General features: G+C 30.5%; 1 long non-coding RNA gene across 1 annotated transcript in view; it reads left to right on the top strand.

The window, feature by feature from the left end:
* LOC127698536 (uncharacterized) overlaps positions 1-26,438 on the top strand; it is a 61,409-nt gene extending 34,971 nt beyond the window's left edge. Inside the window, exon 5 of the long non-coding RNA XR_007980874.1 lies at positions 26,167-26,438. This is a non-coding gene — a long non-coding RNA (uncharacterized LOC127698536). The remainder of the gene's footprint in view (positions 1-26,166) is intronic.
* Positions 26,439-27,722: the final 1,284 nt, after the last annotated feature.

Consider the following 27,722-nt stretch of genomic DNA (forward strand, 5'->3'; position numbering starts at 1 on the left):
TGAGAAAACTTGCACTGAGCAAACTCAAAAATAATTATCCTTTTTTGAAGAATTTATATCAAACATACTTGATAAAAGTAATATACCGTTATAAAAATGACAAAATAAAAGGAAATCTACTTGATAGAAAGAGTTCTTTGAAATCCTTCAGCTGCAGGTCATTGCTGATTGTCATTTTCATAAGGAAGCCTCATACATCCTTTCTTTTAATGGAAAACAGTCTTATTAATGGACAGTTAACTAAATGTTTGGAATCTTGTTTGAAATGAAGACAGATAATGAATGTCATATAATTTGGTCATTTCGCTAAGGGCAATGGATGAATTTGGTGCATTGTTTGAATGTACTTCAGCTTGAAAAAATGACGATTCCTGTAGATGCTGAGCACTTCAGTTTAGATAAGTAACCTTAACATCAGAATTAATTAATGCAATTCTTGGCATCTGTTGATAATGGAATTTAGAATGATGATGTTTATTTAATGAATATGGCTAGAAAATTAGTACAAGAAATATAAATTTTCCAATGTATGTCCACTTTCTGTCCATTTATCATATTTGATATATTTCTTGAAAAAATTCCTTACCGAATAAACCCATAGAGAAGTATCTGAACTTTATTTTTCACCTTGGACTAGAAAATGGTGCAGAATCCTGGAATTTGAGGTTAAAGGTAAAAAATTTCAAAAGTTTGTATCAATTTCTATTTAAGGATTAAAGAAATAGGAAATTAGATTAAAGATTTTATAGAAATATTCCCTGCAAGTTTCATTCAAAGTGTTTAAACTTTGGTGCTGATTTATATATCAATGAACATGACTCACCTTGAGTTATCTAGTTTCTGATTTCTGGACTTTGAAAACCTTTCATATAACTTTTAAAGCATTTGGAATCTAATTGACACTTGTGTTCTTTTTTAAATGGTTCTTGAAAAGTATTGGAACTTTTGGTGCAATCAGAAATTCAAAATGGACTTAAAATATGTGATATGAAATCTTGTTGCTGAAGTAGTGCCTACTAACATGAATGCCATTGCTGAAAATATAAAATAGGAGTGTAAACTGCAAGTATTGTCTGTTTTCAGTTTCTTAAAATTCATTATAGATTGAGAAAATTTGTTGAGTGCTCTAAAATGTTCAGAATGATCTTCCAACTGTTCATTTGATCAAAACTACATGTGGATCTAAAGATGTGATTTATTGCCCATAATTGATGTATTTTTTTGGTGTTTTTAGCTGTTATATTAAAAAGAGAAAACTATGATAGATAGGGTGTTACTTTCAATTAAAAAATGATCACCAAAAAGAATTCTGGAAATAAGTCAACAATGGTCTTACTGGGCAAATAACTCTATTTAGGAGTTACTACTCTATAATAACAATTTTTGTCTCGCCACTAGTGGTAGGTCAATGATATTTGGTATGCAGTTGTATTAGCATTGGAACATCTCATTACCATGTAGATTATTTGGCCCCGCCCTCCTTAGTCATGGTCTATTGACTTTGAAACTTTTGCTTAGTTTTCATGTATTAGTTTGTGATTAGGTCAGTTTATGGGGAACTACTAGTGGTAGGTCAGTGATATTTGGTATGCAGTTGTATAAGCATTGGCATATCTCATTTCCACGGAGATTATTTGGCTCAGGCCCCCTCAGTCATGGTCTATTTACTTTGAAACTTTTGTTTAGTTTACATGTATTAGTTTGTGATTAGGTCAGTTCAAGGGGAACCATTAGTGGTAGGCCAATGTTAATTGGTATGCAATTGTATAAGCATTAGCACATCTTATTTCCATGGAGAATATTTGGCCCCGTCCCCTCAGTCATGGTCTATTGACTTTGAAACATTTGCTTAGTTTACATGTATTAGTTTGTGATTAGTTTAGTTAAAGATGACCCGCTAATGTTAAGTCAATGATATTTTGTTTGCAAATTTATTGTCATTTGCAAGTCTCGTTTCCATTCAGATTATATAGCCCCACCCCCTCATCATGGTTCATTGACCTTGAAACTTTTACATAGTTTACAAGTTAATGTTTGTGTTTAGGTTTGTTTAAAGGAACGACTTATGATAAGTCAATGGTATTTAATATGCAGTTGTATTAGCATTGGCACATCTCATTTCCATTTCCAATTAAAGTTTTTTTGATTTCATCAAAAAGTAAAAGTTATTGGGGTTCATTGATATATGGAATCTAACCATGTACTTAGATTTTTCATTTTTGACCCTGTTTTCAAATTGGTCCATATTAAGGTCCAAAGGGTCTAAAATTAAACTTTAGTTTGATTTTTTTTCATTTTTGGCCCAGTTTTCAAGTTGGTCCAAATTGGGGTCCAAAATAAAACTTTGTTTGATAACAACAAAAATTGAAAACATGGGGTTCTTTGATATGCTGAATCCAACCGTGTATTTAGATTTTGGATTTTGGGCCCCATTATCAAATTGGTCACATTGAGGTCCAAAGGGTCCAAAATTTAACTTTGTTTGATTTCATCAAAAATTGAAAAAGAGAGGGGAAAGATACCAGAGGGACAATCAAAATCATAAGTCGAAAAATAAACTGACAACGCCATGGCTAGGAAAGAAAAAGACAAACAGACGAACAATAGTACACAAAACACAACTTAGAAAATTAAAGACTGAGCAACAAGAACCCCACCAAAAAAGGGGTGATCTCAGTTGCTCCGAAAGGGTAAGCAGATCCTGCTCCACATGTGGCACCTGTCGTATTGCTCATGTTAGTACAAACCCGGTAATAAGTCTTAATTCGGTAAGTCACATTTGGGAAAAGGGGATGGGATTGTAGTTATGACATTAGGAACATATCTTGGTTTTTTTTTTGATATGCTGAATCTAACCATGTCTTTAGATTTTGGATATTGTACCATAATAGGTAAATGTCCAGTTTCAAATTTTTAAGTTCATAGACCACATTCATTTTGTGTTAAAATTTAATCACTATCCAAATTCAGAGTTGTACCAAGCTTGAAGATTGTGTCCATACTTGCCAGGGTTCAGGGTTCTACCTCTGCGGTTGTATCAAGCTGTGCCCTGCAGAGCATTTTATTTTTTCATTTTTACCCATTATTTTGAAAATGATATTATGAATAGATAAAAAGTCTGTGTAGCCAAAATGTTATTGATGAAAAGTAATAAATGGATTTTTTGTTATCCTCTGAATGTTTATCTTTATGAAATGTATATATTTAGCAATAATACTATGAAACTACTATGTTTCTTTACTTTTTTGTGTAAAAATTAGCTTTTAAAATCATATTGCCCAGTATAACCCATTTCTGGGAGTATTGCCAATCCCACTTGGGTTTTCCCACTCTTGTAATACTTTGCCAACCCTTTAAAAGAACTGTTATTTTAGTTTACTTTGATATACTCAACAAATGAAAAAAATACAATGTTATTGTTTCTTTTGAACTCCATGGTATGAACTTAATGTATTAATTTTTTTCTGTCAGTCAATTTAAAGTACATTGAATCTCTATCTTACTCTTCAATAACTGTCAAATAGCTGACCTAGATTTTCTTTTCTAGTCAGCTGACCTAAAATTTCTGTCCTGATCGGCTGACCTAAATGTTGGTACATTTTATTTTTTTTATTTCAATAAACATAACAACTTTGAATTGAGTCCTAAGTCAGCTGTGATCATTTTACTAATTGGTATCACTAAGAACTTTACAGAAAATAATTAACACTGGTAGTGATTACTGAACTGCCCCATGCAGTGTCCTCAGGGTGACCAGCGTCATGGTAAAAAAAATTATGGTGGAAAACATCTCTTACAACATTGTTTGTAGCCTTTGAAATTCTAAGATAATACAATTGTCTGTGTTGAGCGGATTGTAAACATCTTTGTTGTATTCATTTCTTAACCATCAAACCATGAAAATGCAAGTGACATTACAAAAAGACGTCACTAACAAAATGTCAATTTTGCAATGAAACCTCTTATTAAATGGCATGACAGTATTACGGCTAAGCTTCGATTTTCACATTTTTCTGACTAATCTTTCTTCCTCGTATTAAATCATAATCAAATTTTGTTACAGTGTCATTGATATTTTTATCAATACAGGAGCATGTATGATAAGATGTATGTTATTAATAAAAACAATGGCCAAGGTTACCTTTGTAATAGGAAGAAAACAAATTAGTTTTTTTCCATCTGTATTATTAAATTATTAAAAACAACCTTATTATTTTATTATTCATTTTTCTTAACAGAAAAAAAAGGTATTTCTTTTACTTATGAATACAAGAGAACATGGGGTATACATCAATTTGACAACAACCCTGATTCACAAAATCAAAAAAGACCATTATAGAGTCAACATATGGTCTTCAACAATAGGCAATGCATTTTTTGATAGAAGCAAATGGTAACTAACAATATAACTATTGCGTATTCCAAGATCTTTTTTAACAAACAGGAGTAAAATTTGTCCTGTACTTTCACATTCTAATAAACATCTATCTCTTTATTGCATAAAACTGTCTCCCAATTATTTTCAAACACCATTTCTGGGTTCTGGCAGCATGTGAATAAATGTGCAGAAATAAATCATGGAAGCACAAACATAAAGGAATCTATATATGTGATGATGGTACTGTTTATCGCTGCACTGAAGACCAATGTGCTCAGAGCATTTGTTATCCATCCCTTTAGCTTCTCAAATTTTGGTCTTCTTCTGAACCACTGTACAGAAATATGTTACTTACACGGTCACTTCTAAGTGTTGTTATTTGGTGTCAGTTTGACAACAAACTTTCAACCTTTCTGAATTCTGATTGACTGAACTTTGAAAACATATTCTCAGGAACAGCCAAACCAATTGAAACCAAACAAAACTGATATGTTCCTGTGAAGGTCCTTAACAAATACTGTATTGTTATTTTGATGTCAATCAGAACTTCATAGTGACACCAGCAGAGATTTTAACTTTACATTGAAACCCTATGGAAAATATCATTTTGATTTTCTTTTCATGTATGAATGCATCAACATTAAGGGCCAAAAAAGAGATCTGATAGGTCTGATTTTATAGTTACTCCTCTTTCAAGAACAACTGAATCAAAACAGGCCAGATATGTTCCTGTGACTGTGCTTATAAAGTGTTATTACTTTGATAAAACAGGCCAGATATGTTCCTGTGACTGTGCTTATAAAGTGTTATTACTTTGATAAAACAGGCCAGATATGTTCCTGTGACTGTGCGTATAAAGTGTAATTACTTTGATAAAACAGGCCAGATATGTTCCTGTGACTGTGTGTATAAAGTGTAATTACTTTGATAAAACAGGCCAGATATGTTCCTGTGACTGTGCTTATAAAGTGTAATTACTTTGATAAAATAGGCCAGATATGTTTCTGTGACTGTGCTTATAAAGTGTAATTACTTTGATAAAACAGGCCAGATTATGTTCCTGTGACTGTGCGTATAAAGTGTAATTACTTTGATAAAACAGGCCAGATATGTTCCTGTGACTGTGCTTATAAAGTGTAATTACTTTGATAAAATAGGCCAGATATGTTTCTGTGACTGTGCTTATAAAGTGTAATTACTTTGATAAAACAGGCCAGATATGTTTCTGTGACTGTGTGTATAAAATGTAATTACTTTGATAAAACAGGCCAGATATGTTCCTGTGACTGTGCTTATAAAGTGTAATTACTTTGATAAAACAGGCCAGATTATGTTCCTGTGACTGTGCGTATAAAGTGTAATTACTTTGATAAAACAGGCCAGATATGTTCCTGTGACTGTGCTTATAAAGAGTAATTACTTTGATAAAACAGGCCAGACATGTTCCTGTGACTGTGCTTATAAAGAGTAATTTCTTTGATAAAACAGGCCAGATATGTTCCTGTGACTGTGCTTATAAAGTGTTATTACTTTGATAAAACAGGCCAGATATGTTCCTGAGACTGTGCTTATAAAGTGTAATTACGTTGATGCCAATGGATGTCAGAGTTTATGAAAGAAACACATATTGCTTTTCTTTTCAAGTGAAGTGAAGTGAAAACAAACCTTGAAGTAGTATTCTTTAGAAAAATACTTACCAAAGTTTGTTTGTTTGTTTGTTTGTTTGCTAATTAAAAATCTAATGTTCTTTCAACAGGGCCAAAAAGGTGTCAATTCATCCAGCCTTTAAAATTCTTCTCTTCAAGAAGAAATGAACCAATTGAACAGAACTTGGACATTGATGTTCTATGAGGGTCTGTTATAAGTGTTGTTACTTTCAAAAATTGCTTTCTAGCAGAAGTCAGAGTTTACAATAAGTTTTGTTTTGACTTCTATTTTAGAACAGATGAAAGTGGTTGAATTTGAAATATTTTATTATTTGTCCTTAAAAAATTCTGTATCTATATAAGGGTTGAGATTGAAATTTTGGAGATTTACACTCAACTTGGAGAATGCTTGAATGAAATGACATTTTATCCCCAATGTTATAAAGCACTACCACTTGTCATGTTTTGTCTTGAGAAAAATTTCAAGCTGTAGCAACATTTTTATATTTAATCAACTTCAAAAAGAACATAAGAATAAAATCAGGTAATTTCTGAGTAGTTACCAACCAGAAACTTTTTTTTAACCCTTATCGTTTTTCTAATTAACAAAATTAGCAATCTGGAAAAAAAAGAAAAATTCAGATAAAATTAACATTTCTGTCTAATTTTGCAAGGACAGTTGAATAAAACTAGACATTAAATGTTTTAACCAATTTTCATATTTATCCCATTGCTATCTCTTGATATATGTAAAAAGACCAAGTTTGTGGTTTAAAAAAATGGCTAGAGGAATAAAGAATCTCTCACCAGTAAACATTGACTCTTATAGAAACCATTAATCAATATCTTAACACTGAAGGCTTAAGGTTCTATATTTGTACATCACTAATTTATCATAATGCATTTTACTACCTCATGGTTTTTACTCTGTTCGTGATGTTTTGTCCATAAATTACTAGAAAAATCCTTCAATTGATTTTTTTCTTTGATGTAATTAAAAAGATGATGATAATTTCTCAAATAACACCATAAAGATATTCACAAAAAGTTCATTGACTCCAATGATGGATAATTGTATGTCTATAGAATGGCGTCATTCAAAAATCTAATCGCAGAGTCTGGGGTATAATATATGATGTCAGTTAAATCGTCAGTTTCTGTTGCTGACGACAGTGAATTTTTTCTTTTGAGCGTAAATTATTCTTTTTGTATAATCATTGGATTATAAAACAATTTCAGCTTGTTAATGAGGTCATCAAGATTTGAAGAAAATTTGTCAGAATTTTTCTAGATATTCCTGTGATTTGCAGTGAGTTGTAGGATAAAAAAATTAGTTATTTGTAAAATTTGCTTATACATGGTATTTGAGATAACAAGAAAGATTATTTAAGACCACATTTGATATCCATCAATTTGTCAAATAAAGGTATAGACACTATACATATTTTAAAAGTTTGGTTGATGGAAGTTTAATATAATTGATAGATGGGATCAATGAGTTAAGGGAGTAATGAGGTACATATGTTTTGAATTCAGGGTTGTTGAATTGAATGATGATAGATAATTAATGAATATGTTCTTAAATGAAGAAATTAGACTCCCATGGTCTATTTCTGTGCCATTTGTTCAAATCTGATTTTTTTGTCTTGATCTCCGGGAGAATAACACTTGAAGAAGACAGTAAGGAATCAAACTGTTTGCTTGTGGAAATATCTCTAGCCTACATGAGGTCTGTGCAGGAATCAACTTCTACTCACCCCATATTAATTGATAATGTTGATGTAGTGGTGTTCATGAATATCTTCTCAAAGCGATGGTTCAACCTTAGATAACCTTGTTTTCCAGTGATTTTGAAAGATGGTTCTTTCTAGTAAAAGAATAGACAGAGGATTCATTATTATTTGTGGGATACCAATTTTCGTGGATTTCATGGGTTAAAGTGAATTGAAAATTTAAATATTCAACAAAGTACACATTTTCTATAGACTTGTATCATCCCTTGGCAAAACCTTGAAACAAATTATATCCATAAAAACACATTTTTCCCTCAATCCATGAAAATTGATACCCACAAAAATACATGAATCTACAGTATAGTCAGGTAATGTTCATGTGTTATAGTCTGTCTATGTGTCTATAAGTGAGTTCATGTGTTCACTTTTGATAAATTTTGTTTAGATTAATTTATATGTTTGGCAATTCCAGACAGAATTTGAATTAAAATTATCATTTGATTAGAACTATAATATCAATTTTTACTTATGAATACTGCATTGATTGCAATTGGCCTGTCATGACCCTGTTGATAACTAGCTTAAATCAGATTGTCACTCAAGAGAAATTACCAAACAAGCTAGTAATTATTTAATTTTACATTAACAAATTTCTTCAATATTGCTGATTTTGCAAATTTCATTTTTGACATTTTATTGATTGTTGGCTACAGTTTTATGCTGATATCAGCAAAATAATTATAATTTACACAGTAAACCATATTTTTGGATTATATCATTAATGCACAAGCTTGAAATATTCAAATGCTTTATATCTTTTGAGCTACTAGTGGAAATTACAAAATAGGTATCAAGTGTTATAAATATCATTCTTTATGTTAAGTGAGCTCTTAAGAATAACATTTTAGACATCAGAGATTTTTTTTTCTCAACAAAAGATAGATTTGTCACTTGAATTAGCAAAACATAGTGGCACTTTTTCAGGAGGCAGCTAATTTTATTTTTAAATGGGAAGTAGAAATAACTTTGAATCTATTTATAGTCTAAACATATTCTTATATTAGAATGGATATTTTCTATATATGGAATAGTCATGAAAAGATGTAATAAAGATCTGGTATTAATTGTCTCAGTCCATTGTAAATAGTACAGTATGCATTAACCTAGAACTGTAACAAATAAAGTACTTTAGAAAATTCTGATGAAGTGATTCAGGCAATATAAGGAATATTTTGCATTACACTTTTTTTAGTCTTAATATTCTAGAATTTCCTGCATAAGGCAGAAGTCAACAATAGATAAAATTAAACCTGGCTTTAATTGCCTCAATCCATTGCTAAAAGTACACTGCACATAATTCTAGAACTATGTCACTCATATTAAAGTACAGCAAAAATTCTGGTTAAGTAAGTTTAGCTAGGATATTTAATTTGTAATAAACAATGTTTAGAAAAACTTGTAGCACTTTTTCCAATGCTTTAGAATAGGATTCAATTAAGGAATGCTATATTCACTGTAAATTAAAAATGCTTATTTTGATTACATTTCTGTTGCAATGTTAAACATTACATTGGTAATATAGTTTTACTTGCTTGAACTGTGTGTTGAGAACAACAGAGACAATGTTGTTAATCCAAATCTGTTAATAATGAATTGTACCTGATAAACATTGTTTTTTGTTTTTTGTTGTTGTTGGGTTGATATATCATAATTGAGTAGATGACCCCATATTTCTGTTTGTTTACTTTAGATGTCAGCTCTTTAGCACATCTTACCAAAAGGCTTTGATGGGCTTTTACCATCACTTAGCTGCACTTTTTACTGTAAGGCCTGAATCAGTTGATAGACCAATAAGATATTTCTTATATGGTAATATCTTAAGAAGTTACAGTTTAGTCCTCACCTGTGGCTAGGTGGAAGTGACTGCATATAACACACCTGCTCAAATGCATGACCTTAATTTTTGGTTGTTGCTTACGAAGACTAAGTCATCAATTTAAGGAATAGTCATTTAGGAAATAATATGTGCAAGGGGAACACATAAAAGGTTAGTAAGTTACATATAAGGATATGCTTGCTTCAAAATGTGGAAAAATGAAATGCCAAACATTATAAGGAACAGTTCTAGGGTGTACGTCATTTGTTTACATAGGTATGTAAGAAAATGATATTTTGCAAACATTATAAGATAAGGATATTTGCTATAATTGCAAATGAGACAGCTTTCAGAAGAGTCCAAATTACATGAATTTAAGCAATTAATGGTCACTGTATGACCCTGAACAATGAGCAAAACCTATACCATATAGCCAGTTATAAAAGGCTCTAACATGACATCGGTGAAACAATGAAAAAAAAAAAAAACATCAGCCTGATATATAACAAAATAAAAGAAAAACAGATATAACAGACAGCGACCAATGGCAACCACTTGACTTTGGACAGGCACATACAGAATGTGGCCTGGTTGAACATGTTTGTGAGTGCTCAACCCTCGATCCCCCTAATCTCTGACAATGGTGTAACAGCTCAACATATAAGAACAAACTGTAAAAAATCTTTTCTGTTTTGATATTTCGGTTTTTTATTTGTGAGGTCGGCAGTGTTTTGCAGACAGCTAGCAGTCCCATTGACTATTTATACCCCTCAAGTGTGTGTTTCCTTTATATATATCTAAACCCACTGCTAATATCATGTATTTGATGACATAATTTATTATAAACCAAAATTGAAGTATTAACTAAACTGCAACATTCAAGAATATTTGTAGAATTCAACACAGTTTTTCTGAATTCACTGTCATTTTATGTCTTTATAATCTGTAAAAAAGAATTGTTTTAGACAAAAATAGCAATGTTTCATTGAAGTCAATATTTCTTGAAACATTTACTTTTCATTGGTTAAAAAAAATAAAATTTGATGTGATATTTTATAGTTAATTCTAACATGCATTTGTAATGTAAAAGTCATCTGACAAACTGAAAATAGGATCAGTGTTATACACAGATTTTGTAACTGGATTAAAAATTGTTGAGCTTAAAAACCACCCATAAAATTAACTTGGATTGTAAAATGAAATTGTCCAATCAGTTTGTAATATTACTAGTTCGAAAACGCAAGCCAATTGGTGAAAAAAGACAGTAGTTTTGTTGTTTGAGGTTGTTAATGTGCTTCTATATATATAATTGTTATTGATCTTGCTGCCAATAAACTTAAACACTCTGAAGACTCAGAGTATTCAGGATCATTTCAACATTTGCAGATGATCACCTGATTTGTTAAGGTGATGTAAATTGTTATAGATGGATAATAGTTAATTACACAAGAATTATCATGTGTGATAGATTCCTTTGGTGTGGATATATAAGTTGTGTCAAATGAGGTTCACATGACATCTGATTTAGTTTGACTGCATTTAAAAATGCCTGCATGGTAAGTGATACAATCGACTTTTATATTTATGCTATTTATTTCTAGAATGATTAAATAAAAATAGTTTCTTTAATAAAGTGTTAAAAAAAATGTCATTTCAGTAGATGATTTTGGTTACAACAAATGATTAGTGTTCTATATTTTTTACTTAATATTTTTTTGGTGTTGTGATCTGTTGGATTCTGTTCTAAGATTTTGTTTGTCTTTTGATAAAAGACAAGAAAATACATAAAGCCTGTTTAATCTTTGAAATAGCATAGGTAAAGGGGACAGACATTTTCAGTCACTTTACAGATAAATTAGATGTTTAAACAATCATGAATAATTTTGAATTCTGGAAAATTGACAAGAAATTTATGATGAAAACTAACCCAATGTAGGAGGGTAAGGGTGGTTAGTTAGTTCATACAGAAATATCAGTGAAAGTAAAATTAACCTTAGCCATGCGCACATGGCTAACCCTCTTTAGTTGGGTTAGTTTTCATCACACATTTCTTATCAATTTTCCAGAATTCAAAATTATTCCAGATTCAAATAATTCCTGTTTTTACTTTATTTTCATATCAATAGTCAGCAGTTATTAAGTTTTCCTGAATTTCACATTTTTGACAAGAATTGTATGCAAAATAAAAAAAAAATAGTTAAGGGAAACTACTAAATTAAATATAAATTAGTGGTAAAAATGAATTTTACTGTAATTATATACATTTTAGCTTAATTTTCAGAATTACAAATCTTTTCTCACTTACTGTACGGACCATCTTGAACTATGTTTCTTTCAAGTCATAATTTTTTATCAGATTCTTACTCAAGATATTAAAAATAAAATACTCCCCTGGGCACAGCTTGATACGACCACAGAGGTCGAACCCGGGACAGTTGGGGCAAGAATGGAAACTACATTCAAGCTTGATACAGCTCTAAATTTGGATTGTGATTAAATATTTGACACAGCATAGGTTTCTGACACAGAATGAATTTGGTCAAAGAACTGAAAAATTTGAAATTGTACTTTTACCTATTATGGTCCAATACCTAAAATTTAAATACATGGTTAGATTCAGCCTATCCACGTACACCAAGAATTTAATTTATGTATTTAATAATGGACAATATTAGATAAGTTTTTAAAGGGGTTCCCTTCATAAAAAAAAATTATATATATATAGCATTCTGCAAATTAATTTATACAGAATAACAAACAACCTACATTGTACCGCAACTTCAAAAAATTTACACAAAAAAATGAAAAAACAATTTACAAAATATTATTCCTCATCAATACAATGTCTTTAAAAATCTATAAAACTTACCTGTAATTATTTTTCAAAATATAATAATGAACAGTAAATTTCAAACTATATTTATACATAATTTCTTCTCTAAAATTAGAATTTGATGCTGTATCTATTTTTAACTATGAATCTACTTACCATTTCTATTAATTGTGCAATACATCTCTGAATTTGGATTGTGACTAGATATTTGACATATATAGCATAGATTTCTAACACAGAATAAATATGGTTTAAGGACTTAAAAATTTTAAATTGAGTATATACCTATGGTCCATTATCCAAAAATTAAATACACAGTTAGATTCAGCATATCAAAGAACCCCAATAATTGAATTTTTGTTGAAATCAAACAAAGTTTAATTTGGACTCCTCTGGACCTCAATGTGGACCAATTTGAAAACGGGTCCAAAAATTAAAAATCTAAATACACGGTAAGATTCGGCATATCAAAGAACCTCTATGGTTTGAATTAAACCCCATTGAAAATGGTGAAGAAATAAGCAATGCATACAAAATATTAGAAAAGTATTGTTTTTTGCCCCTTTTTCTTAAATGGTTAGGGCCATAACCTACCTCAAAAATTTTGTGGTCATATAAAAACTGTTGACTGTAGATATTAAAATTTTGGTTGAAATATAAAAAGGTTGAGCTGTTTCATTTGAGCAATTATTATTTTAAAAGAGCTAATAATTTTTACTTATTTTGAACAATCCAAATAGAATTGACCAATTGTTTTTACTTTTAGTTTAAAAGACCTCAATCTATTAATCACAAAATACTTCTCTTCTTCTTCACTGTCAATCTTCCTTTTCTTGGTGATGATGTTTTCTTTTTCCCAATCTTACAGTGTGTTGGTCTTTGACTAATGATGTCCTTCCAACAAATCATTTTAGCCTTAAAAATTCCTATGATTTAGAAGTTAATTTGGCTTTAAATAATGAAGATAAATTGCAAATAAGAGTGTAGGATAGAAATATTTTAAAATAACATCTGATATTCTTACATTTTCTTTTCAAATTATTTTTTTTTTCTCGACTCATGCTGCTTGTGATTTTCAATCAGATATGAACAGCTATTGCAATCTTTGAGATGAAGGGGTTCAATGGACCAAATGGGACATTGACATCCAAAATGATATCTTTTTTAGTTGTCAGATAGATGTGGATGATTTATTTTTTAAATATATACTTTAGAAAAAGTTCTGTTTATGGTTTTGTTTTCAACAGATTTGGTGTAGTTTCTAGATCTGACCTTACAGTCATTAACAATTTGTTATTTTTCTCACTCAGAAATCAACCAATAAAAATACCAGATTTAGCGTTTTAAGCACAAATTGTGTACTTAGAATATTGAGTAACGTTTAGACCTGATCTTTAGTTGATTGAGAACAAACACATCTAGTTTTCATCTTGGGTTCTTCTATCCTGATTTATATGCAAACTGACAATGAAATTTTATTCTCTATGTTTATAGTACCGGTATATAAGTATCCAACTAGACAGAAAGACTTCACATGCATGCAGTTTCCAGCCTATTTTTTTCTTCTTTAATGTCAAACAATATGTCAGTTCACATGAGAAGTACATTTAAGCATATTTTGTATACAATATTATGACAGCATTATCACGATTTTCCAATATATCCACAAAGATTATATAATTGTAAATGACAAAACCATCAGTTTATATCATGCTCTTATTCAATTATACATACTCAAAACATGATCTGGTGAAAACAAAATCAAAGTAGTTGTAGCAGCATTGAGTTCCTAACAAAATATTACTTCCTTCAGTTATAATATGGAGATTTTAATAGACCCCTTCACATTATCAGCACTTCTGGATGGCAATGCAAGTAGATAAATGTGCATCACTTCAAGAATTATGTAAAAAATTATTACTCAATGCAATTATAAGGTAGAGTTTAATAATTAACACTTATTCTGTCCAAAATTGCAGGTTTCCCACTTATATGATAGTCATTTTTGTTCCAATGAATTTTATAGGAAGATAATAGCATGATTTACGGCTGTTAAATGTCCAGTGGCAAACTAAATGCATATTCAGAACCAGATCATGTTAATGAATAAAGGCAACAGTAGTATACCACTGTTCGAAACTCATAAATCGATAGAGATAAAAACAAATCTGGGTTACAAACTAAAACTAAGGGAAACGCATCAAATATAAGAGGAGAACAACGACACAACAAAAACACAACATTAAAATGTAACACACACAGAAACGAACTATAATATAACAATGGCCATTTTCCTGACTTGGTACAGGACATTTTAAGAAAAAAATGGTGGGTTGAACCTGGTTTTGTGGCATGCCAAACCTCCTGCTTTAATGGCAACGTCAAACACAACACCAAAACGACAACATCACATGACAGGACCACAATACAAATAAATGGGAGAACATATAGGACAAAGAAACACACGAATAATAGCTAACAAAAGGTACTAGGCTTAAAATTCAATACGCCAGACGTGCGTCTCGTCCACACAAGACCATCCAGTGACGCTCAGATGAAAAAAGCTTGAAAGCCAAAACAAGTACAAAGCCGAACAGCACCGAGGACCAAAACTTCCAAAAAGTTGCGCCTAACACGGCCAAGAATGAGACATGAGTATGAACACTGCTTTAATTTGCACTAGAACAACATGATAAGTCAGATTTTTTTAACCTGCTAGTTCACAAGGTAGCAGTTAAAGGTTACAAGAGCGCAATTATTCGTAATGCATTTTCCATAGGGTACCAGTGGTGTTCCGTATTTTTTTCTCAAAGACTACACAAACTATGGAAAAACGGGTAGCAGTTCCTGTTACTAGAAATGCCAGTGTTGCATTACAACCAAAAAAATATATATGGTCAGGCGGCAAAAATTGACTTAAAATGCAGTTGAAAAAGACCGTCTATTTTATTCGCTTAATGAGAAAGCCATATTTTTGATGGCTCAGACGTACAGAAATGGAAGATATTTTCTATACTTTGCAAAATGTGAATTTGATTTTCTGGATTTTTAAAACCTAATTGGATAAGCTTTCGATTAAAAGTTATTCCAATTCTGTATCATCCAATCAGAAGCCGTACAGGATTCTATTCTGAGTACCATCTTAGGGTAAAAAACTTGCCGGTAAAATGTAAACAAATAATTGCGCTCTTGTAACCTAATGGGAAAACATGTCACTCTACCTGGACACATTATTCAGACTCCAAGCCCACCTGTCTTTGTTCTGCTTAATGCTGTGTGCTTAACAGAGTAGCAGCAAATGCCAATTTTAGAATTGTACATAAATTTATGGTCTCCTTCTTAGAACAACCTTTTTGAACATTGAACACGTTGCAGGAAATGAAAATGTCTATTAAAATCTCCATACAACTGAAGGAAGTAGTAATATTATCTTAACAATATTTTGTTTAAGAGTAAAAGTTAAGAATTATTGTTTTTCTGTTTATATATAAAATAAAGTTATACAGATTGGATCATTTTCTTTTACAGTCCTTTTTTCCTCATAAATTTATGCAAAAATGTAGATTGATGTTGAAAAACTAACAAAAATCAAAGGTCTGCTGTAATATGGTTTCTTTAAAGTTATTAACTGACGAAAAATTGCCTCCCACTACTGTGATGACACTTACTAAAGGTCAAAATGATGACTCTTAATATAATAGGAAATATCATAGACATTATACAGTTTAACATTTATTTGACTATGGATTGTTGTAATTATATGAGTTATTAAAGATTCTGAGTACAATTATACATACTAATGATGAACTATGGTACCCCATGGTACCCTTAGAATGTAAATTGTTAACCACATAACCCTGGAGGTTGAATATATATATAAAAATACAAAATACATACATAATGTAGAAAATTTCAAATTTATAAGTACATGCTTTTGAAGCAGAAAAAAAAGCAAAGCTTGCAAACGTTTGATTTTTTAACAGTAATTGTAACATTACTATAAAATTGAACAAAATATTATTTATATATTCCTGTTTTTCATACAATGGTTGTCTGATTGTAGGATGAATTTATGTAACCATAACTTGTATCTAAATATGCTATTTGATATCAGAGCATTATAATGGTACAAATAATATAACACAAAGAAAAAGGAAGGGGGGGTAACTCTTAGTTATGTAAATACTTGTTAGTTATTTATTAAGTTTTTTTTTATTTGACCACAGCAGTGTTACTGTAATTCCAGTCTTCAAACAACATGTCCCCATAGAAATATCTATGTAAGCACTTCTGGTTTTGAAATTTTTTTCACAATTTGCAAACTTACAGCTGTCATGTAGATTTGTAAGGTGCAGAAAAAAGGTATATATTATAGAATTTTTATATTATTTTATGTTCCTTATTTAAATAGTTGCCTTGTTACTGGTGGTCAGTTATATAATGGACAATAATCCATTTCTTATTATGCCCCCGCCGCTATGGGGCATTAAGTTTTACCCTTGTCCGTCTATATGTACATAAGTATGTCTGTCCGTACGTCCCAAAATTGGTTTCCATTCTCTAACTTAAGTTTGTCTCAACCAAATGTTATGAAACTTATACACAATGCTTATTACCACAAAACACAGATCAAGTTTGAATTTTGGTGGCGTCACTTTAACCGTTCTAGAGTTATGCCCCTTTATAAATGGAAAAATTGCAAAATTTTTAGTTTCCGTCCTCTAACTTAAGTTTGCCTCAACCAAATGTTATGAAACTTATACACAATGCTTATTACCACAAAACACAGATCAAGTTTGAATTTTGGTGGCATCACAATAACCGTTCTATTGTTATGCCCCTTTATAAATGGAAAAATTGCTAAATTTTTATTTTCTTCTAAATATCAAGTAATTTTAAAAATTGGAGTTATCTTCCTTTGTCCATGATTATAGTTGAATCAACTACAATCAATGCTTTATACAATGCAATGCTTAATTTTGACTTCCACTGATAAAACACAGATCAAGTTGAATTTGGGTAGTGTCACTTTAACCATTATTGAGTTATGCCCCTTTATAAATCAAAATATTGCAAAATTTTTAGTTTCCATTCTGTAACTTAAGTTTGCCCCAACCAAACATTATGAAACCTATACACAATATTCATTACCACAAAACTAAGATCAAGTACAAATTTTTTGTTTCCGTTTTCTAACTTTAGTTTGCCTCAACCAAATGTTATGAAACTTATACACAATGCTTATTACTACATAATACAGATTAAGTATGAAATTTGGTGGCGACACTTTTACCATTCTTGAGTTATGTCCCTTTATAAACATAAAAATTGCTGAATTTTTCGTTTCCGTTCTCTAACTTTAGTTTGTCTCAACCAAATGTTATAAAACTTATACACAACCGTTCTAGAGTTATGTGTGTTTACAAATAGAAAAATTGCTGAATTTTTAGTTTCTGTTCTCTACTTAAGTTAACCTCAACCAAATGTTATGAGACTTACACGCAATGGTTATTACCACAAAACTCAGATCAAGTTCAAATTTGGGTAGCGTCACTTTTACCGTTCTTCAGTTATGTCCCTTGATAACTACATGTATATGATATGCAAGCGGGGCATCATCTGTGGACACATGTGGACACTATCCACATTTTTTTAATATCTATTTTGACATTTTCTGGTTTCATAATTATGCCTTATAAGCGGGGCTTAGAAGTTATTAACCCGTTTGTTAGTCATCTTGGTTTCCAGATGTTAAAAGTGGTTTTCAAATGCTTTATCAAATACTTCAAATTGAATTGCAACCTTCCATAAATATATGGTCACATATAATTAGAGGATGATTTCTATTGAATTTGAGGTCAAGGTCTTATTTACTAAAAATAGTGTATGTGTAGAAATGTGTACAGGAAAGAAGTTTCCTGATGCTAAATAAAGTAAGTTATACATGTATCAGATTGCATCCTTTCTTGGACATATGGTCAGATATAGTAAGAAAGGGTTACCTATTGATTTTTAGGTCCCTATATCAAAGCTAGGTCAAGTCATAGTAGACTGAAATTTATGCAGTTCAGGAGTTTCCGGATTATAATGAGATAACCTTACATTGGATTTCCATATATGGTCACATTGAATAAGAGGAAGATCTCGATTAATTTTGAGATCAATATGTCAAGGTCATAGTAACTAAAATTAAACCAAAATAAGTGTAGAAAATATGTTATACCCTAATGCTAGCTCTGGGAGCTTGCACCGCATTGAACCAAACTTGAATATAAAGAAAAATAAAAGTGGAGGGAGATTGATCCCTTTTGAATTTAGCTCTGTACATTCAAGATAAAGATCACAGTTACTGCAAATTAATGAAATTTTATTTTTTGTCACCAGGATAGGTCTGTCTTTTTTTTGTAAGACAATATTACTGTCTGAAATAATATTTGAAAAGAATCATACCTGAAAGTAAACTGAAAAAACTATGCCAGCAGGTTTTTAAACTCTTTCCCTATATAGGAGAACATGTGAGTTTGCTTGTTACCATTAAGACTAAGAAAGAAATAACAAACCTACAGAACTCCTGAGTTTCGTAAATTTTACGGATGCCATCATGAGTTGGTTGACTGTTATGGAATATCTGTTTCACAGATGACAGAGGATATGTTCCAATTGTCATAACTACTATCCAATCCTCTTTTCCCTGAATGTGACCTACCGAATTAGACTTATTACCTGGTTTGTACTTACATGAGCAACACAACGGGTGCCACATGTGGAGCAGGATCTGCTTACCCTTCCAGAGCACCTAAGATCACCCCCAGTTTTTGGTGGGGTTTGTGTTGCTCAGTGTTTAGTTTTCTATGTTGTGTTTTGTGTACTGTTGTTTGTCTTTTTATTTTTTTTTGCCATGGCATTGTCAGTTTATTTTCTACTTATGAGTTTGAATGTCTCTTTGGTACCTTTTGCTTCTCTTTTAAATATTTCTTTTACATGTATTATCAGCATTCCTGGATGTTTGCTATGTTTAAATCAGCTGTTACTTCCAACTATAACTATGCAATTTCATAAAGACAATTTCCATTTAATATACCGCTATATTAATAGCTAGTGGGGATTGCATGTTATGACTTCAAATACTATTTGTTCTTGTTTTCATTTATTTTTATGTGTATTTTATAGGCACCTCCAGAAAAAGATTACATTAAAGTTTATAAAAATAGCAACCAGAATGAATCTCCAATCAGGACAAAATGATTTATTGGTGTATAATTGGAAGTGATTAAAAGTACTCTTCGGAGAATTAATAAAGGTTCCATTATTTCATTTAGGGCACAAATGAGGTTTTTTTATTGACACAGAAAATGCCAAGTAGATTACTCTGATTTCACCCCCACAAAGGGGCATTTATATACCATAATTGTTTTAAATATGGAAAAAGTAGACATAGTTATATAGGTTTCTGGTACTCCATTTTGTGTTTATTTAATCAATATTTTCTTATTTCTTATAGATTTTCTGTGTTACATTTCATAAGTGAAAGAGTTCTATATTGATTTTGTAAACCTCAAGGTAGTTTTTCTTCTCCGTTATATTTTTGTGGATTTAGTCACTTCCTTGTGTAGAAAATCTTGATTATTAAGGCCAAAAATTGAATTTGTCATGATAATTAAATGCTAAGCTGAATTTCTTTAATACCCATGGTGATGGCTTTGTCTAACCTATATTTTTGCTCTTTTTATAGCTTGGCTAAAGTTTACATCAAAGTAGAGTTAACATCAGATTTGTGTCATAGGATATGAACTTATCTTAATTAGTATCTAGTCAAATTATATAAGTCACTGAATCTGTCTGTCCATATCAGGTTAAATTTTGGGGTTAAGGCCAGTTTGCATGAAGTTGTGGTCACATTAGCTTTAAAGTTATTATATATGTTCATGGTGATGTGAACTTTTAAAATATATGCCAAATTAGGGTTTTGACCCAGATCTTATGACTCACTGAGCAGTTTAAATTAGTGGTTAATTGGTAGTTTACTATTAATTTGTGGTCACATCATCTTGAAACTTGGTACACAAAATATATGCCAAATTACAGTTTTGACAAAGATTTACTGATAATGAAAATGTGATATTGCGAGCAGGGCATGGTGTTATATGGGCACATATTTTTTTGTGTTTTTTTTTTGCCATCAAATATTCTAAATATATTGTACTTACTAATAAATAACTGGGTAAAAATATTCACAGAGAAAACATTTCCTGATATGACTGTGTAGTCCATAACAGCAAACATGGCTTTATCCAATGGTTGTTTACTGTAGCAATACATGATCTGTAATCCTAACTGTACTACATATTGATCTGGTGAACTGTAACTTGCTACTTGGGTCCTGCTTTGAATTCTGTTGTTCAGTGAATGGCCATTGTGTTTCAGTAAAAACCATTTTCTGGTGCATGGGATACATAATGGGAATGAAAATTTCAGCAAAGTCTTAGAAATAATGCTTGCTAGAATGTTGTAACTTATAAATGAATTAATAACATTATAATTTTAAGTTAACTTATGGTTTACTTACAATTTTTTCTTATTTAAACAAAATGGAAAAAAATGTAGACCTCTTACACCACAGAATGAACAAACTTGAAAATATATTTGTCATTTTCAGCTAACAAATAAACCACATTTTCCCAGACTAAAATATCAACTGGTACACATCCAACAAATTTAGTGTCCAGTTTCATCTTTACATCATGGGTTTCTTCAGTAATATAGTCAATCAAGTAACTGCATCTTTACTTTAAAATTAAAAATGTTGATCAAAAGGAGAAATGTTAAAAGCATTATTTTGTTTTAGCTTTGCAAATAACACATAGTTAAGTAAATCTTTGTATATAGCATGTATTGAAGAATTTGAAAGCTATGAAAATAACAAAGTGTAAAAGAATTATCAATGTAATGGACTTCATAATCATTTAAAATATCAAAAAGTACAAAAAAATGTAAAGATACAAAAACCCTGAGGCAAAGAAAGACAACATAACAAAAAGAAAAAAGTTGAAAAGAAAAATAATTTTCTAGAAAACTAGATAAAGCAAGACAAATCCTATGAAGACTATAAATAATCAAATAAAGGTGAAGGATGGTGCATTGTGGGAGATTTTACTCCCCCCCTCCTCATTTGTCTAGTCTTCAAAGGTTATCTCCAAACTTTTGAACAAAATATATTGGAATATATTGACATTGATATCACATAATAATAAAACCAACAATATCACTTAAAGTGGTTGACTGTACTGTTAATTAGCTGAGTTTTGTATCTCAATGTCATTCTGTGGTTAACCACAAATAATGCAATATATAGCCTTAATCTCTTTGGTTATATTGACAACATTATTCTCAAGGTCTCCTTCAATAACACCAATTTCATATCTGCTGTAACAAGTAAACAATAACTATATCATTAGGTATTATTAAAGTTTAAAAAGATTAATATTAATAAAATAATAATAAGTATGATATAAATCACACATATTTGAAAAGGTTATAGAGCAGATTGTTATCCTAAGAAAAAGTCACACTCTGTTCACACTTTGTCATTTTTATCCAGGGTTATGCCCGAATGAAGTAATACAGGTTAAATTTAGGTAGGGAGAACCCATATTAAAATTTAAAAAAATTGTTCCTCACTTAGTCATGTGAAAGAGCAGAATGTCACCCTTGTATTATCCAATGAAAACCCAGCATTTTAATTTGAAGTAGAATAAATTTTATTGTCAAGCAGCATATATCACAACAGAGATTATACACATTTAAAGTTAAAATGCTTTAAACAGTACAGCATATATATGTGAAATACAATAACAACAAAAATGTTTTTCATCTTTAATTTCAGAAGATGATGTAAGCAACTACTGAAACTCATTTCTAAATGTTATTGGAAATTGATTGATTAATATTCTATATTAGAATATTTGTTACTGATATTCTGATATAAGCAAGCAGCCATCAGTATTTTCGATCAAAAAATAAATGGATGATTTTAACAGAAATTTAAAATTTTCTAAAAAGACCTCCATTCATCCTGATTTAAAAATAAATTGTTAAAAGTGTATTAAAATTCTTAATGTCTCATGAGATGCCATCAACTTCGAGACAATTATGGAAAGTCTGAAAGTTCTGCTAATACATTTTGTAATTCTTAATTTTTATCAATCCCATAAACTTGTCATGTCTAACATTCAATGTGTACAGTAGCAATTTGCATAAATTTGATAACAGATTGAATCAAGTTTCTAATTTGTGTTATTAGTAGAAAGTAAAATAACAAAAATACCGAACTCCAAGGGAAATTCAAAACGGAAAGTCCTTTATTAAATTGCAAAATCAAAAGCTCAAACACATCTAGCGAATGGAAAACAACTGTCATATTCCCGACTTGGTACAGGCATATCCTTATGTAGAAAATGGTGGATTAAACCTGGTTTTATAGCTAGCTAAACCTCTCACTTGTATGAAGTAAGCAATGTTTTGCAATATTTCAAACAAAATTAAAAAAAATTCCTTAAATCAATGAATTTTTATGCCCCACCTACGATAATAGTAGGAGCATTGTGTTTTCTAGTCTGTGCATCTGTTCGTTTGTCTATCCGTCCGTCTGTCCCGCTTCAGGTTAAAGTTTTTGGCCAAGGTAGTTTTTGATGAAGTTGAAGTCCAATCAACTTGAAACTTAGTACACATGTTCCATATGATATGATCTTTCTAATTTTAATGCCAAATTAGAGTTTTGACCCCAATTTGACGGTCCACTGAACATAGAAAATGATAGTTCGAATGGGGCATATGTGTACTATGGACACATTCTTGTTGATTAAGAATCAACATGTGACTAATTCATTATATTCTATTTGCCATTTCTGTAATTGACCCTGTGATTTGAGATCCATTTGTACAAGTTATTTTCCCTTTTGAAGGCCATAAATTTTCATTGATATTAACGAACGGCTAGTGGAAATAACGAATTTATCTTTGCATAATTTGTGTAATCTTTTAAGTTTTTGAAATTTTGAATTACATTTATTAAGCTGAAATCTTTTGATATCATAAAAAAATCATTATTTTTCATAAAAAATTGGTTTGAATGCCTATAACACTTTCAACTTATGCTATGCATGGACCAATAATTGCTTATATCAAGTCATTTGAACGCGTCATTTGAACTCAGATGGATAGTAATTTCATTGGCAATCATGCCACATCTCCTTATTTTTATACATGCATTATGATTTAGAGAAGTCTGTTGAAACAGTTTTATTGGTGTGTCTATTTTCATATGTGGATATTTATTTGAAATTTGTTAAGTAAATTACCTGAAAATACTCATGTTTTCATTCATTTTAGGAAGCCAAATAATTGAATGAAAACCAGAACAAACAGCTATTTGCTGTAACATATATATCACTTTGGATGACTTCTATCATAGGAAATATAAGCTGGTTCTTGATTGTGCTATATACTAGTTGATAATATGCTATATGCTAGTTGATAATAAATAACAGGCCATTTAAGGACCATTTTTGGCCCCTAAATTTAAAAATCATGGAATTCATCTATCAAATAATATGTTACAGCCATTCATAATGAATGAATAGGTCTCATGTCAGTAATGATATGATTGAATGCTTTCTCTCATTGCAAAATGCATGCATTTTAAAAAGAAAACTGCTAACACTATTAAAATTGACCCGTTTTAAGATCATCCCAATAATATTATGAGTACCGGTAACAGAATTGCACAGTAAGATATTTCATCTTTGTACAAAGATATCTGTTTTGTATGGCTGCTCCTTGTGATTTATTGTTAAAAAAAAATGTATGTGACCAATTTTTTCCTAATTACGTCAATTATGACATTTTTATTATCATATGTCATATTGACATAAAAATGGACATCATTGTACCTCCTGATCCTTTGCTCCAGAAATTGATTTGACATAATTCTAATTGTAGCTTCATTTTGTAGGCATCTTTTGCACTATTCTCACCATACTGATAATGTTTAATATAGAAATAAGAAGATGTGGTATGATTGCCAATGAGACAACTCTCCACAAGAGACCAAATGACACAATAATTAACAACTATAGGTCACTGTATGGCCTTCAACAATGAGCAAAGCCCATACCGCATAGTCAGCTATTAAAGGCCCCAAAATGACAAATATAAAACAATTCAAACGAGAAAACTAACAGTCTAATTTATGTACAAAATAAGCACATTTTATATTGACTTCAGATAAAGAGACCAGATAGATAGGATATAATTAGTATAGTCCAATACTAAACTAAGTCTTTTAGGCGGGATATATATTGAATAATTTATTAATATATAAAAAGAATGCATACATTTCAGTTTTAAAATTTCCATTTTTGTGATTTGTTGAAAAAATTCCATAAAGAATTAAATTGAAAATTTTCTATTGTTCAAAATTCAATGAAATTTATTAATCCAGTAATATATGTCATGACTATAAAGGAATGGAAGACCGAATTATAACTTTGACTAATGGAATATATCTGCTTTCATCATGACTGCACAGATATTCCATAACAGTGTAACAAATCATGATGGCATCCATAAAACTTTCAAAGAGATGACTTCAATTTTACCACTAATCCTTGGTCCAGTATCATCCTTTTAAGCAGCAACCATCTAAAATAGTCATAAAATGAACTTAGAATATAGTATTTGAACTGGAAGATATATACTCTATAAGTAGGTTTTTTCCCCTAGAATGTTGGTTCATAGAAATGGAAAGTTCACACTTGGAAAATTGACATCATCTAAGTGGTGACAAAGAATAAATTGAGCAATGTCAAGTTTGGCAAGTTTGCACAGAAAAAAAAGTTTATTAGGACAAGTTAAGCAAAGACATTTCAAGAAGTAATAAGTAAAACACAGAAAAATGTAATGGCAAGAAAAAAATATGTAAAAGTTAAATATAGAAAAGTTCATGAAAAGTTTAAACAAAAGAAAATTTTAGTAATAAAAAGTACAGAGGGAGAAATATCAGTTAAAAAACGAAAAAGTATGGTTAATTCAAACACATAAAAAGATCGGGCAGGTTTACTATGGGATATGTTGTATTTGTATATATTTCATCAACCAGACAATAATTTAAGAAAAAAGAATATTGCCTTTAAATATACACTCAATATTTGAAATTCCTGACGCATTGCATATTACTTAGTTTGTATCATTAGTTTAACTGGAATATAAAAACATGCAATTTATATTAGTATTTCTTTTTTGGCCAAATAGTACAGATTGTCTCTCCATTTGTGAAGAAGGGATTGACTAAGTTAGAAAAAAAAATGTGGATTGATAAATACAGAAAAAAAATCGTATTAAAAAGATTACTAATTCCAGTGAATTATAATTGTTTTAAAATTAACAGAATATGGATCATAAAAGGAATCCATTTTTGATAAAAATACAGAAAAAATTGTATTGAAATTTTGTAGCTGTTACGCAGTATTCATTATATTTTTCATGAATTTTTGTACTAAAATTAATAATTAATTCTTAAGTTGAAAAAAGGTTGAAGTTCAATTTTTGAAAGATCTTCTTTTGTTGGGCAATTAAAAGACATCAAAGAGGCTTACACCCATTAAAATCTTATCATGCTTCGACATGCTTTATTTAAATTGTAGATAGCTGGAAAATAATGAGTAAAGAAGAAAGAAATTAACAAGTGATTATTCCTGCTTGTGAATGCATCAGCTGAAATAGACATTTGGTTTATATTTAGAAGCAAGTTACAATTTCCCACTGATAGCATAACAGTCAGCTGTCAATCACTGATCTCAAGTGTTACTAAAAATAGATTTAATGAAAACCAGTCATGCACTGTAAAGTGATTACTAAGAATAGGAAGAATTGAAACAATGTGCTTTCCATCAGCCAGGTCAAAGTGGAGAATGGCAAGGTATTTAACCATGTTTCTTTGAAGAAAAAATCATAAATAAACTTTTGTACAGATAAGCACTAATTGACCATGTATCTTGGAAAGTAAAAATAGCAAGCTAGACTGACTCATAGGTTGTAAACTAAGTTTTTATTACACACAGACACTTTGTAATATGTTTCTTCTTGAAGTTGTGTGGGATGTTTATTTCAATCTTATGATTGACAGCACAAACAGTTTTTGAAATACATTTCTGGAGGGTTGTATGGCTATTTTCAATTAAACTTTGCAAAAAATCTGATTCAGCAGTATTTTTCTGCTTTTATTTTCTGATTTGACTATACCTAAAAAAGTGTTTTTGATTTTAGTCCTTAGCCTTATTTATCGCTGGATATGCTTTTAAAAATGGTAAAATGATATAATGAAAATAAAAGCTCTATGCACTGAAAGAAAATAATATATGTACTGTGAACTTTTGCTGTATCACACAGTATGTTGAGCATACCTGTAGACAGGCCAGGTGTGGGGAGGGGAACAAACATATATTCAATAGAAATTCCTGGCTATGGGCCTGTTACAATACAAAAAGGAAAACTTTTTACCAAGTAGGTATAACATTGTTGCAATATATTTTTTTCGTTTATTGAGAAGATGTGAATGTGTTTATCTATATGGAAACAACCAATACAGCTAATACAGATTTATGCATATTAGTGAATTTGAAGTTTTTTAGTCATTGAAGGAAATGAAATATTTATCCATACTTATTAGTGCCATTACAGAAAATATTTGTTATCAGATTAAATCCGAAAATGGCAATAGGTCAAACAGGCAAAATTAAGGGCGGGGTCAGTCATGATTTAAGTTGTAGGAGTAGAAATTGGTTTATTGTCAGATCAGGTAAAATCTTTTAAAGATTACTAAATATGTATACTAATTTGGTAAATACATTTTACCTACTGTAAATTCAGAAATTATTGCGAGGTTTTAATTATTGCGACAAATGCGACAGAGTTGTTAACGCAATAATTTAAACTCGCATTTTGCAATATTTAATATGAAATAAACAGGATTTTTCTCAAAATCGTAAAAATTAAAATCGCATTTAAGTCTAAAATGACAAAATCGCAATAATAAATGCACGCAATAATTTCTGAATTTACAGTATTACCTTGGCAACATATAAGTTAATTTATTGCTGATGAATGTAAATATATGACAGATATGTAAACAGGTATTGTTGAAGTTGTAGTTGGATATTATGATGTGTGATTTTGTAGTTGTATATACACTGCATTGGCC

This window comes from Mytilus californianus, unplaced genomic scaffold (assembly GCF_021869535.1).
Source record: "Mytilus californianus isolate M0D057914Y unplaced genomic scaffold, xbMytCali1.0.p SCAF_4, whole genome shotgun sequence".
NCBI classification, from domain to species: Eukaryota; Metazoa; Mollusca; class Bivalvia; order Mytilida; family Mytilidae; genus Mytilus; species Mytilus californianus.